General features: G+C 36.2%; 1 protein-coding gene across 3 annotated transcripts in view; it reads left to right on the top strand.

Annotated features, from left to right (window-relative positions):
• AGBL1 (AGBL carboxypeptidase 1) overlaps positions 1–15,272 on the top strand; it is a 1,231,135-nt gene that overhangs the window by 1,163,756 nt on the left and 52,107 nt on the right. Inside the window, exon 24 of one of the 3 annotated variants that reach the window (XR_014820420.1) lies at positions 14,057–14,168. The exons of the other annotated variants lie outside the window; for them this stretch is intronic. The gene's annotated coding sequence lies outside the window, so the exon portion shown is untranslated. The remainder of the gene's footprint in view (positions 1–14,056; positions 14,169–15,272) is intronic. 3 annotated transcript variants of the gene reach the window in all.

The raw sequence follows: 15,272 nt of genomic DNA, 5'->3' as shown, positions 1-15,272 counted from the left end.
CATGGGTTTGATCCCTGGCCTGGGAACTTTCACATGCCACAGGAACAGCCAAAAACAAAACAAAACATAAAATTTATCAAATCCTATTTCTGTATCTATTGATATATCATATTTTCCATTCCTTTCTTCTACAAATTTGGTGAGATACATTGTTCCCAATCATAAGCTCTAATTTTTTTTTAATTTTTGGACCATTATATTTTTATCATACATTTTTTTTCATATTTCTATAAACAGTATATTGTGAGCATGTGTATGTGATTTTATATTATTAGTATCAAGCCATATACGCTTTATTGAAATTTGTTTTTCTCACTCAACAATATATTTTTAAGATCTCTCTCTTTATAAATGATGATATGACTTATTTAGTCTCACTGATCAGTACTATTCCCTTATGTAAAATTACACATTTAAATAATCCAGTCTCCTGTCAAACCATATTTGGTTTGGTTACCAATTTTTCTAGTACAGACTTTCACTATGGACTTTTTTTAAATCTATTTTTTAGGGGCATGTTTGCAGCATATGGAGGTTCCCGGGCTAGGTGTTGAATCAGACCTATAGCCGCTGACCTACACCACAGCCACAGCAACGGGAGATCCAACCCACGCCTGGGAACTACAGCACAGCTCAAGGCAACGCTGGATACATAACCCACTGAGAGAGGCCAGAGATTGAACCTGCATCCTCATGGATGCTAGTCAGATTCGTTTCTGCTGAGCTACAATGGGAACTCCTTAATATTTTTTTTTTGACATTTTTATGTGTATCTTCTATGCAGATGTGAACAAGATTTCTGACTGTATCCTTCTAGGAATGGGATTGTTGGATAAAATACCTTGCCTATATCTAAATTGGGACTGGACAGAGAGAAAGTAAATGGGAAGCTCATGGACAACAAGAAGATACCCCCCTCAGCTTTGTAAGACAATGCCAAATTCTTTTCAAAAGTAGTTGCAATAATTTACATTCATGCAACTGCCTAAGATGAGTGGTCCATATGCATAAAAACTTCCAGTAGCATCTGCCTTTGTAAGTTATTCTCAATGTGATCCATTCATACTGGTATCTCTTCTGGCTTTATTTGTTGGTAAACAAACACTAAAATTTCCTTGGTACACTTTTTGCTTACTCTTGATTCTTGTTTCTCTTTGAAATACCTACTCATATTTGCTTAATGCAGGCTCCAAGGACATTAAGTTTTATGGACTAATTTGGAGAAAATTATATTTTTAAAATATTGAGACTACCTTTTAAAAATGTTTTTTGTCTTCCTTAATGCCCTCAAAACTTATTATTTCCTCCATTTACCTCTTTTGTTATATTCATCCCAAGATTAATAATATTTTATTGCTTTGGCAGTGCAACTAGTACATTACTTTATGTATTGCTGGTGTATAAGAATTCACTTTATTTTTATTTGGTCTTATATACACAAACCTAGCTATACTTTTAAAATTATTAATTTAGGAAACTGTGGATTCTCATGATTTTTTTATGGAGATATTAATATTCTCCTTTATGTCCAGTATTTTTGTTTTTATTCCTTACTGTATGAGTCAAAACATCCAGTAGGGAGTTCCTGTTGTGGCTCAGCAGGTTATGAACTTGAGTAGTGTCCGTGAGGATACGGGTTGGATCCCTGGCCTCTTTCAGTGGGTTGGGAATCCTGCATTGCCATGAGCTGTGGCATAGATCACTGATACAGCTTAGATCCTGCATTGCTGTGGCTGTGGTGTAGGCTGACAGCTGCAGCTCTGATTCAACCCCTAGCCTGGGAACTTCCATATGCTGCTGGTGCATCCCCCCCAAAAAAATATCCAATTAAAATTGAAAAGAAGTGGTGATTATCAACATGATTTTTGGTTTTTGATTTCTGATTTTAAAAGAAATGCTTCTAAGAATTTATTGGCTTTTGGTAGATACTTTTGTTAGGATAAGAGACTTTCCCTTAAGTTTGAAGAGAATTTTGCTTTTGTCATTTTAAACAGATGCTGAAACTTATTAAATATTTTTCCCTTCTATTGAAGATATTATAAAGATTTCCGTCTCTAATCTGCTCACATGGGAAACTATTGAAATATTTTCTAAAATTAACCAATATTAAATTTGCTTCTTCCACTCAAAAAATATTCATTAAGTCCTACTCTGTGCCTGGTGTTCTGCTAGGATTTGGAGATAAATATGTAACAATGCAGAAAGAATAATGATAAAAGCTTTCATTATATTTTTTTAAAAAGCAAATAAGCAATATAATATAAGTGTTTTAAATACAGATAAAACAAGACAGACATTGGAAGGATTCCCTTACTGAAGCTAGTACAGAGAAGAGTTAAATAACTTATTTTTTTGTTACTGTTACCACTACATTTTTACAAGGATGTCTAGTTCCCCTGAGTCTGAGAGTCGCAGTGAACTTTTGTGTTAACAGACAAAAGGATAAAGTAGAGGGTCTGGGATTCTCACTGTATTCTATTCTGCTTACACTCAACGGCCATACCTTAATACTCGAGAGCAGAATCTTGAGTATTAATTTTCTTGGCTGAATGGTAGAAAATCCTTTTCTGATTTTTTATTTTTTTAAATATAGCTCTGTGTATTGTTTGTTAGTGTGATGGCACAGAAGACCACGTTAGTATTCCTTGCCGAAACCTTGTAGAAAATCGTTAATCTTATGCCTTAGAGCCCTCAGCATCCTAGCTGATTACGTATGCTTGGTCATTTCCATCATTCCCCAAGAGCGAAGTCCTCTAGGCCCCGTCAGTACTTTTTGGTCATCTCAAATTTATCTTTTGTTAGTTTTTTAAAATTTGGTTTTACAAATGCTTAGGAAACTACAGTTTAAGGAAGAGTAAGAGAACAGGAAGTATAGAATAAAACATTGCATGTATATGAAATGTACATGTGTATAAAATGAATGTACATGTGAATGAAAATATTGTATTTGTTTACAAAACATATATTCTTATTTTTTATTTTTTAAAGACTGCTAGAAACAAGCTGATTTTTTTATTTAGATGACACATTATTTTTTATTGAAATGTGGTTGATTTACAATGTTATGTTAATCTCTTCTGTACAGCTAAGTGACTCAGATACATATATATATACACACATGCATATACACTTCTTATATAATTTTCCATTATGCTTTATCATAGGATATTGAATATAGTTCCCTATGCTATACAGTAGGACTTTGTTTATCCACTCTGTATAAAATAGTTTGCATCTACTAACCCCAATGTCCCAGTTCATCCCACTCCACCCCCCTCCCTCTTGGCAACCACAAGTCAATTCTCTATGTCTGTGAATCTATTTCAGTTTCGTAGATAGGTTCATTTGTGTTATATTTTAGATTCCACATTTAAGTGATGTCATATGGTACTTGTCTTTCTCTTTTTGACCAAACAAAACTCATATTTGTATATGCAAAACATATATTTGCTTATATTTACATATAAATGTATGCATATGCCAGATATAAATATACTACAGATGTGTACATGCGTGTATATACATATGCATGCATTTATATAATATAGAGTATTTGTATTATATATTTCAAATGATTATAATCTAGCATGTGTTGCAATATATAATATATATGAAGGTTGAACATTTTTCAAAGACCAAAAGAACATATATTAGGTAGCCATATCTCTGAACCTTGGAATATAATTATGATTTATGGGACTTAGATCCAGTTGGTAGCCTGGAAATTCATGTCTAAATTATCTTAAAGGACTAAGTCAGAATGTGGAACAGACAAATCCAGGCATTAAGGCATCAGATTAACAAATTTATAAATATTTATAGAACACCTGTTATGAGTAGAGAACTATGTTATGTGCGGTGAGCAGTAACTAGTGTTATAATAAATAACCCCTGATTTATAGTTTACATAAGATTAGTGAGATATGAGACACATACAGTGGCAGACCAAGGCAGTCTAGCACATGTTCCATTAAGAATGATCTAGGCAATAAGATTATTTTAGAGGAGGGAAAAATGACTTTTGACCCAAAGACCAGGGAAGACTTTGGGGGAAGAAGTAAGATTTGAATTTGAATAACAATATTGTATATGAGGGTTTTTTTGTTTTTACATGAAAGAATCTTTATTTTATTTTCAAAATTTCATATTGAAGTAGTTAATTTACCATATTGTGTTAGTTTCTGGTATACAGAAAAATCATTCAATTATTCTGAAATATTCAAAATATTTCATATTCTTTTCCATTACAGTCTATTACAGGATATTGAATGTAGTTCTCTATGCTATACAGTAGGACTTTGTTGCTAATCTGTTTTATATATAGTGGTTTGCATCTGCTAATCCCAAACTCCTAGTTTACCCTTGCCCCCACCTTTCCTCTTTGGTAACCATGAGTTTGTTTTCTATGTATGTGAGTCTGTATCTGTTTTGCAAATAAATTCATTTGTATCATACTTTAGATTCCACATATATTTATAGACAAGGATGAGGATGCATGCCTGTTTAGATTTGCATCAGTTCTCTGCTCTTAGCTCACAATTTTGTTTACTTATGGTTCCTCCATACATTCTGATCCATAGCAAGCCCATAATAATTATCAAGGAGATCCAGAATTCCAGTCTCAGCTTTACTTGCCCAAGAACTTGGAATCAACTCTTAATTGAAAAAAAAAAAAAATCTTATGAACTGAGTTTATATAGGCCAAGACTATCAACTTTGTTTTTCTCTGCATCTTCTCTATACCAGGAATATATTAGATACTCAGCAAATGTTAGTTAATGCAAGGATGATTTCTTACTTAATTTTAAATCTTTTTTTTTTTTTTTTTTTGTCTTTTTGCTATTTCTTGGGCCGCTCCCTCGGCATATGGAGGTTCCCAGGCTAGGGGTCGAATCGGAGCTGTAGTCTCTGGCCTATGCCAGAGCCACAGCAACGCGGAATCCGAGCCGCATCTGCAACCTACACCACAGCTCACGGCAACGCCAGATTGTTAACCCACTGAGCAAGGTCAGGGACCGAATCCGCAACCTCATGGTTCCTAGTCGGATTCGTTAACCACTGCGCCACGACGGGAATTCCATTTTAAATCTTTTGAATTCCATTCCCCATCTCCCAAAAAACCACAGTTGATCTGTTATGCTAAACATAAAGATTTATTTCCCACTGACCAACAACTTGCTTAAAATATAGTCTTTTAGTAAATTCCAACCTATTGGAGAGGTATGCGTACCACACCTAAGTATCACCTCCATCATCCAGGGTCTGCCATGAATGGTCAAATTACGATGGGGACAGAGCTACTGTCTCAGTCTGAATACTCCTTTTCAACCAGGCTTGCCTTCTCTTGTGCTCTGCATAGTGATTTTCACTGTCATCCCTAATTCCAAACCTGTCCAATATCAACAACAGCCTGAACCATGCCTAAACTGCTAAATATTGTACAATGGCTGTCTGACACACATTTCAGGAAAACTTCTGTCCTGGCTTTCTTTTTCAAATATGTTATTATTGAGTCATAGTTTCTCCTTCCTGATCATTACAAATGGAAGTCATGGCTTGGGCAATGCAAGAGGCATGAACATTCCAAAAGCATTCCAAGCAAGGTGAATGGGTAGAGAAATGTAGATAGAACAGCAGTCCTCAGTCCAGTGAGAACAATCATTCATTTTTTAATGATAAATACTTGTAATATCTTCTTTATCACCCTGAGATAAAAAGCAAAGGTGGTGTAACACCCTATACAGTTAGTTTCAAAATATCAACATGATGCCCTAACTGTAATATAAAGCAGAAGTATGTTAAACTACTATTAATTAAAAATGTAAATGATCAGACAGGATTCCCTGAATACAAATTATCTTACTTAGCCTGGTCTCTATTTTCCCTCCTCCGAATCACAGTTTACTCCCAAGATGTTTCGTTTATCAATTCTTATTTTTCCTTTAAGTCTAAATTCCAAATCTTTATTGAGCACCACCAAGGTACCAGGCACTATACTAGGCAATAACCTGGGTATTAAACAACTCCACATGGCAGATGAAGAAACAAGTTAACCAAATTTTCTTAAGCCTAATTGTTGGGAAGCAAAGGAACAAAGTTTCAAAAGCAAAGCTGCCTGCCACCTCTGCTACCTCAAGCAGGAGAACTGTGGTACATTGGATGGTGTAGTCATTTGAAGGCAGCATGGAGTTTTGTGTCTGGCTTCTTTCATCCAATCTCGTGTTTGGAAATCATCCATGCCTTTGCAAGCATCTGTGCTTTATTTGTTCTCACTGGTGTATATAATACCACGGTGCAACTATTAACAAATTTATCTATGCTTTCTATTGCTGTTGGAAATTTGGATATTGTCTAGTTCTGAATTATTATAAATAGGGCTGCTGTGGACTTACTAAAGTTATATGTTGGAAGTTTTGTTAGGTGTATACCAAGGAGTAGAATTGCTGGGTTTGCTCTCTTTTACTATTCAATATCTGTTGTCATGTCAATAGATTTTAAAATGGATGAAAGTAAATTCATTGCATCACTCTGCCATCTTTTACTTGAAAGACGAGTACATGATTTTGATTGATAAGAATCGCTTACAATCCTATATTAATTATATTCCTCACACTTCTTAGAATTTATATAAACCAGAATAGGAAACTCTGAGTTAACCCAAACTTCTAAACACTGAATATTCTCTTTTATGGCCTTCTAATGTACATTTAGCTTTCGGCATTATTTAAGATAGTCATGTTCAGAAAATATCCATTGTTAAACTTGTTTTTTGTTTCTTTGTTTCTTTGTTTTCTAGGACCACTCCTGCAACATATGGAAGTTTCCAGGCTAGGGGTCTAATCGGAGCTGCACCGGCCAGCTTACGCCACAGCCACAGCAATGTGAGATTCGAGCCACATTTGCAACCTGAGCAATGCAAGGCCAGGGATGGAACCCGTATCCTCATGGATACTAGTTGGGTTTGCTTTTGCTGAGCCACAACAGGAACTCCCAAACTTTTTTTTTTTTAATTGTGAACTTATCATCTCTATAAAGCTAGAATTGAAAACAAAAAGAAAAAAAATCCCACAGCCATTTTTTGGCTTGCTGTTTTGATTCATATTTGTTCAATTATGCATCTCTGCATGAACTGAGTCCCTCCTCCACTAACCCTCTTCTGAACTTAAATGGTGTGTCTATGGTCTAATCATATTTCCTGGTCCCATGGTACTCCAGAGTCTAACTGTGCATGCCTGTTGCTCATTTCCATATATTGTATCTCAGAGATAACCAAATGCATGGCCAGCTTCCCTAATTAGAGTCCTCAGGTCCTGGAGACCTCCCAGAAATACCCTCTCTTCCCTTCATTCTTTCAGGGTTCTTTTTGTGTGTGTTTTCTTTTTTTTCTCTTTCTCTCCCTGAAGTATCCTGTCCTTCAATTTCCCCTCTCCCTAAGGAGCCTGCTTCAACATTTGTTTATGTATCAAAATAATTGAAAACTAAATTAATTCTGAGCTTCAATTTATCAAGCTCTTTTTCAATTGTCGTAGTCTTTTTTTTTTTCCCTTTAAGAATCTGGACTTTGGCAACTAGCAAAGGCTTTGAAAACAGAAAGCACACAATAGATATTGATTGATCAGTTAATAGACCGTCTCCTTCAGGCCTGGAGTCTATGATTTTATGATTGACTGACTTGCTGGATTTTTTTTCTCATGGGTTCTTAATACCTGATTATTAAATTATACAGAGAGAGCCACTAAGGAAATTTATAAAGCCCATGCTCTTAATATCTTTGTTCCTTTCGTTTAAAAAAAAGGCTTTAGGAAGAAACTAAAACAAAACTTAAAACTAATTTAAACCCCTGGGCTATAAGTTCTTTAATGGCAGGGAAATATATTTCATATATCTTTATGTACTAGGTATATTGGCCAAATCATAATGGAATCTCAATATGGACCCCTTACTATCATTTAGGGGAACTTGTGATTGGAAAGTATGTCAGGCAGCTTCTATGTTGGCTCCCAATGATCTGTTCCTCCTGATGTTCATACTCATGTCATCTCCTTCTCTTGAGGGTATGTTCACCTAGTGACTTGCTTTTGTATATTATGTTATACAGCAAAGGTGGTGGAATGTTGTCTCAGTAATTGGTTAGAAGAAAATTCTGTATGTCTAGCAGATTCTCTTGATTGATAGTGTCCCATGCTGGCTTTGATAAGCAAACTGTCATCTTGAGGAGGCAAGGAATTGAGGGTAGCTACTAGCAGTCAACTAGGAACTGAGGCCATTAAGGCAACAGTCCTTGAAAAATGAAATTCTGCCAATAACAACATCAGCTTGGAAGTGGATCCTTTCCCAGTCAGGACTTCAGATGAGATTCTAGCCCTGATTAGCCCCTTAATTATAGCCTCCTAGAGACCCTGAAAGATCACCCAGTTAAGCCATGCCTGGACTCTTATTCACAGAAATTATAATAGTAACCCTATTTTAATTTAAGCCACTGCTTGTTATAAACTGTTATGTAGCAATAGATAATTAATACAGGGAGGTCATAGCTGCTAATCTGGAATGCCAACTCAGTCCTGTACATTGAGAGAGAAGGGCCAGATGCAAAGAACCTCACTTGGTTTTAAAAAAACATTTGGCAGGCTATGTCATTGGATGGTTATAGAGGCAACATGATTCTATTTATTTATTTATTTGGGCTGTACCCTAATAAAAATAATAATTTTTCACCCTAATAAATAATAAATAATATTTATTTATTATTTATTTCTTAGGGCTGCACCTGCAGCATATGGAAGTTCTCAGGCTAGGGGTCAAATTGGAGCTATAGCTGCTGGCTGACACCACAGCCGCAGCAATGCTGGATCCTTAACCCACTAAGCAAAGCCAGGGATCGAACTCGTGTCCTCATGGGTAATAGCCAGGTTCATTCTGCTGAGCCACGAAGGGAATTCCTGAGGCAGCATGATTTTAAATTGCAAAGTTATAAAAAAAAAGTTCAGAGAATTTAACCCAACCTGCTCAAGATCTCACAGAGCCAAGACTCCAAAACTCAGAGTAGACCTTGTAAAGAATGGGAATGGGGAAAATAAGAAAGGGCTAGACACGAATCTTGATTTCATGGGTCAGGAATGAGATAGGAAAGTAAGCTTGAAGTAGACCCCAAAATACAAGAGAAAATGAATCAAAGTAAGGAAGAACTAAGTCATGATCTACATAAATAAAACTCTGGGAAGACAGAATATGAGTTTAAATCCTCCTGAATTGAGTAAGAATCAGTTGACAAATGAAATACAAAAAGGATAATTCAAAAAAGTGCCATGGTGATGATGCCCATCAAAAAAAGGAGGAGGGGGGAGGGAATAATGCAGGAACTATTTTTGGTAGTCGTTTGAAAATGAATAGAATTTTTTTCCAGGAAAGCCATATTTTACATTGCTACCAGATTTAAGACTAGCTAGAAATGCATATGACTGTAATGCAGCCAAAACACTGCATATTTGTTATGAAAATACAGAATGCCAGACTCTAGAAATGATAACATATCAGATTATAACAGCAGATGAACCCCAATAAGGTAGAAATATAAGTTACTTAACTAAATTATTTCCCAAAGAAAAATAAATTTTAATGTAAATTTTGTAGAGCTTCTGGGCTTTTGGAAAAGCTTTAAAACTTGAATCCACTAACTCTATAGTAGTATTTCTAATTTCTTTAAAAAATGACATATTTTTTGATATAAATATACTGCTAGCACTAGTCTTGTTCATAACAGATATGAATAGGGCACAGAGAAAATGAGATGCTTTTGTTTAGAAATGGCTAGATAAGAAGTTGGAAAGGTGAGTACAAACAACAAAGGCGTTAAGAAAATTACTGGATACAAAAAAAAAGTATAATGCTTGCTGGTAAAAGAATCAGCTCAAATGTATAAATAAATTCATCCCAGGAGCAAGCAAAAATGCTGACTCAACAAATTACTTCTTATGTATGTATGCACAGTCAATTTCAAGGCCTCAAATTTCTCATCTTAAAACAAATTATAATGCTTGTTTCTATATCAAATGGCCTAATGCAGACCGTAATTCCTTGCCTTATGCTTGCCATGTAGTAGTCTCTGAATGGTGTTTATGGAATCTGAAAGTGAATGTGTTGCCTTCATCAGGGGAAGAAGGGAAGTCATAAAGAAGAAAATTTAGATGATCACCTCCCTGTGATAGATTAATTTGGCAAAGAAAGAAGAGTTGGAAAGGTAGAAAAGAAGATCAAACAAAGGCAAAGCCTAGAAAATGTTGCAGAGGCTGGCTGGATGCCCACTAAACCCTTCCATCCTCCTATATGTGCAGAAAACTAAGTTTTCTGACCCCCTTGCACATAAGAGAGACCACGTGAGCAGTTCTTATCAGTGGATAGTGAGTGGAAGTAATTTATGCTTTCTATTAATCCCCAACTTAATAGAAGTTGTCCATAAATATGCTTTCCTGATACCTTCCCCCCGGCCCTGTCTGCTGGCTGGATTATGCCTGGGCAATCCTGAGCTGTGATTGAAGAAGAGCCATCACAGTAGGAGCCTGAGTCCCAGAATGAATGCATGACACAGAAGCCCATCCCGCATTGACTCAATCGGGCTGGAAATCAAAGAAGAAACCTATGCTGTATTAGTCCACTAAGAATACTATATTGCCAATGTAGCTATCATTATTTACAAATAGAGCCCAAATGGGAGCAAAATGGGTAGTGTTATGTAACCAAAGCTGACTTTCTGTATGTTTAGGAAGTGAAAGTCCATATCTAGAGAGAAGACAAATGACTCGGTAATTCTTGGCATCCCAGAAATATCCCCCTTAGATTTCTGTCAGTGGCCAAATTCCCCTGTCCATTTACAGTGATTATGTTTCCAGTGTAATATTGTGTGTATAGCCATCAGATATGAAATGAATACCAACATGCTGTCTGAGCTGAATGAATTGTAATGGACTCCCAAGGGAGATGAGGCTCCTTTGCACTGGAGAGGCATTTATTTTGGAGCCAACACAGTGCAAGAGTGAAAATATCTGAGATATTTGTTTAGAAGTTCAGAATTTAAACTTGCAACATTGGCTTAGCCACATGGTTAAGGTAATAAAAGTTGCTTTCTTGTAGATATAATATTCAGCATACCCATTGTGTATATTTTTCCAATTAACTGGACTTTAATTACTTTGCAGAAAATCTATAAAAGAGTCATCAAAGTTTCCAAGATGAGAACAAGCTGGTACATATTCCATTTACTTTCCACAGCGCTATCTCAGCATGGAACTTTAAAAAAAAAAAAAAACAATAGCCAATTTAATTTTCTTCTGTTGAAGTTTATAAAAGGCCCAATAGAGGCTACTATCTCTAATTTTTACAGAGATAGCTCTATTTAGAAATAATAATGAGAAAGAAAACAGGCTCAGGAATGCTGTTTTAAATCATGGTGACCCTTAATATTAGTTTTTTGCAGTGCCTCTGTGTGTGTGTGTGTGTGTGTGTGTGTGTGTGTGTGTGTGTGTGTGTGTTTGTATGTGTGTGAACTTTTATGACTGCATTTGTATTCAGCCCAAGCAAGGTAAAAAAATTCCAACAAGAATGTAGTAAGGTAAAGCTAATTTCTTGATTTTTCTCATTTCCATACTAACTGTTTTTCTGAAGTACTTTATTCCCATTGTAGGGGGTTAAATGGTTAAGCTGGTGAAAAATATTTAGTAAAATATATTTAACCTTAATTTCTGAATATATGCTTACTGGGATCAAGAGATACAACTTTGAATAAGACATATGGCTTAACTTGAAGAAAATTGTTTACAGACTGTCAGTAAGAAGGATTTATATATTAATGACACACAAAGGAAGGATGGGGGATGGAGAAGCAAGGGAAGCAATGCTGAATATGAGTTGAGGCTATATCTTACCATTTCTACAATTACAGTATTGGTGTTAAAATGGGGAGGAGCCTCTTTTGAATCTTATCCCAAACATGTCCAGTTTGGTCAATGAAAAAAAAAAATTTTTTTTTGTTATTTTCAGCATAAGAACAGACTAGATGAGAAGCTAAAATATAAATAAAAAAGTGAAATATGAAATTAAAAACACGTCAAAATCCATCAGTTCAGTGAGGCAGGAATATAGTCTTACCTAAAGGGAACCGATTACCCCTGAAGGTGTCTCAAATCTCTTCCCAGCCCTGCACTTTGATATTATAAGATTCTGAGCTGGGAGATAATTGGCTGAATATTTTGCCTTTGATTTTGGAATTTCTAATCTTCAACCCCAGTTTTGGATGCTGTTGCTACACTTTTTATTTTCTAACTAGGGCCAGGAATATCTTCTTCATGATACTGTTGGGTACTTTCCTATAGCCTGAATTAGTTTAATGTTTCTGACAATGAATTTCCAAGTAATTGCAATGGCTTCACTCCATGATGTGTCTCTAAGGGCATTCATGGAAATTAAATGTTAGTTCTCAACAGTTATTTTCTGACTTCATTCTCATTTTATTAAATAACTTTTTTTAAAAAAATCATTTCAAGTTTAAATACGCATGCTCTATTATCTGAAAGGTTTAGCAAGAGGGAGAGTCTATGTGAAACTAAGCCAACTCCAGTGCTCTCTTCACTCTTTCTAAATGGATTTTCCATCAGCAAGCAGTGCATCCTAGGTTGTGGATTTTAAGGAGAGTCCTGTTCTGTGCCCACTGGGGTCCTGCTCTAATTGCAACAACCGTAGCAGAAATTGCTGCTATTTCTACTTGGCTTGATCCTTTCAACAACATTGAAAAGACTTCAATCCTGTTATGGCAAAGGAGTGAGCTTATTTCTCTTTTGTATTCAAGGAAGCTTCTACATGATTTCTGAGGACTTATTCTGATTGAAGTAAGAGGTAGGCAGGATCCTGAGACAAACACATTGCCTCACGATGAGAATTGCATACTTTACTGGGTCCAGTGGATAACAAGAGTTTGCCCCTCATTTTAGGAGTGGTCCACTTCTAGAGGAGTGTATGTAGTTACCTTCCTGTAGAATCCGGAGGGGACTATGTTTTCCTTAGTTGAAGAATGAGATATGAAGTGATTGGTTCAAATTTCAACAGAGTAGAGTTCTACTTAGTTCCCAGTTCAAGTATTCTAAACAGCATGGAGCAGCAAACAGGTCTTGAGCTTTGCCCATAGACGGGCTTGATTTTAATTCTGGGAGCCATCCATCACTAGCTATATGACCTTCCATTGAATGATAGAATCTGTGCTTCTAAAGAGATGACTAAAGTCCACTCTACAGAGGTTATTGCCAATCTTTAAAAATGCCTTTAATAAACCCAAAATATAAGAGATAATAATAAATAGTAAGTAGCAGTGTCATTATTTCTCTCATTATTATTCCTAACAGCCTGCTTGGTTTAAGGCTGGAACTTGTGATATGAGTCATGATATACTCCAGAAATTATGTTTAGAAAAGCTTAGGTTTTATTCCTTTTACTGGAAATTTACTTGACCACTTGACAGAAAGATTCTTGTTTAACAAAAGTACCAAATACAGATCTGGTATTTTCATAAAGGAAGGCTACATGTATTAGCGAATAAAAAGGAGAGGGTTTGCATTCTCATTCCAGTATTCCCTGTCTAATTCTATTGTGTGATCTTAGGCAAGCCAATACATTTTTCGTCTCTTTGGGGAGGAAGAGCAGAGGGCTTTATCTACAATATCAAGGCTGTATCTGTGTAAATTCTTTCCAAGAGACTAGTGAGAGTGACTGCAATATTGTCCCTCAAGTACTTGGCATTCCTGGGAAGAAAACATGATGTAATTGGACTTTAATAACTTGGATGAAAATGTATCTTAGGGCCATAAAATGTTTCTCTACAACATTAGATCTAGGCGAGTTATTATGATTACCTCTTAAGGAGTGTTCAGATTAACGGATATGTGATTATAAAGTCCATTACAAAGGCAGAATCAGGAAAAGGAAGAGGTACAGACAAGCACCCTGATATTGCAATGATTCTCACTCCTGAACATTTTAGGCAGAGAAGTTATTTTATCACTTGTACTTCCAGGCTCAGTGGGGGAATAGCTGAACAAGGCAACCTGCTCTGAATATCATTTTCACCTTCCTATTTCCTCTGTATCAGAGATGAGCAGCCTGCTTCCCTCCATCACAAGGTAGAGGTAAGAACTATGATATGGGAGTCAAAACACTTGGGTCTACACCAGTTCAGCCCCCATCTAGCTGTGTGACTCACACAACAGCCATTCAGCAAGCACTGATCACCTTCTGTGCAATGTGTTATAAATACAAAAATAAATACATGATTCTTGACCACAGTTAAAATGGTCTAGTGGAAGACAGCAGATATTGTATATAATATACCCATTGGTAGGCCCCTAAAGCATTTTTGGGTTGGTTCTTCACAGCTGATTATTCTTAAAGTCATCATCACCACCTTATTGCTATGATGGGTTCAGAGATGGAGTTGTGGGTCTAAGCCAATTTGGGATCTTGAAACACTAGGAGTAACTTCATGGAATTTTCTGGGAAAACAACACAAAATGAAATCCAAATAAGCTCTTGGTTTTAAGAGACCATTTAATACCCACTAGGGAAACCAGCCTAAAGATGATATTAAAGTTGTTTACAGCAGAGCAGAAAGAAGGACGAAAACTATCCTGGATGACACCATTAAACAACTGGTTGAGTCAAACCAAGGACCTTTTGCTCTGCATTTGTATGTCATGAAATGTGAGATAAATGCCTTTAATTGCTTATGCCAGCTTAAACTAAATTGTTCACTTGCTTGAAGCCAAAAGCATCCTAACTCTCATTGGCTTAATGTAATGCTTTCCATATTTCATAGCATGAGAGCCCCCTCAGATTCTTGTTTAAAACACAGACCGTCAGGTAATACATACAAAGAATCAGGATCTCTGATCTACTTCTGTAGAGATGGGTCCCATGAATCTGGGCTTTTAATAAGTGCACTAGATGGTTCTTACACTCAAGCCAATGTCAGATGAATGTTCTAATTGCCATAATAGAGGCAGGAATTAAGTGCAGACTTGGCAACCAATTCAGCCTAGAGGAGTTGGCAATAGTTTCTTACAGGGACATTCGATCTGTGCCTTGAAGAATGGACGGGGTCGTGCCACGTTGAGAAGTCATGGAAAGATGGTCCAGCAAAGGAATTTTTAAGAAAATCCACATTTCTAAGATGCTGGTTGTCTCATCTACAAAATTAAGTTAGAAAAGCATGCCTCCTCCTCTTCTGATGCCCC

Source organism: Sus scrofa, chromosome 1, assembly GCF_054392235.1.
Source record: "Sus scrofa isolate SSC_HxYL_T2T_F1_AM1 chromosome 1, Sscrofa_HxYL_maternal_Yorkshire_Landrace_v2.0, whole genome shotgun sequence".
Classification (NCBI taxonomy): domain Eukaryota; kingdom Metazoa; phylum Chordata; class Mammalia; order Artiodactyla; family Suidae; genus Sus; species Sus scrofa.
This window is presented reverse-complemented; position numbering and strand designations above follow the sequence as displayed.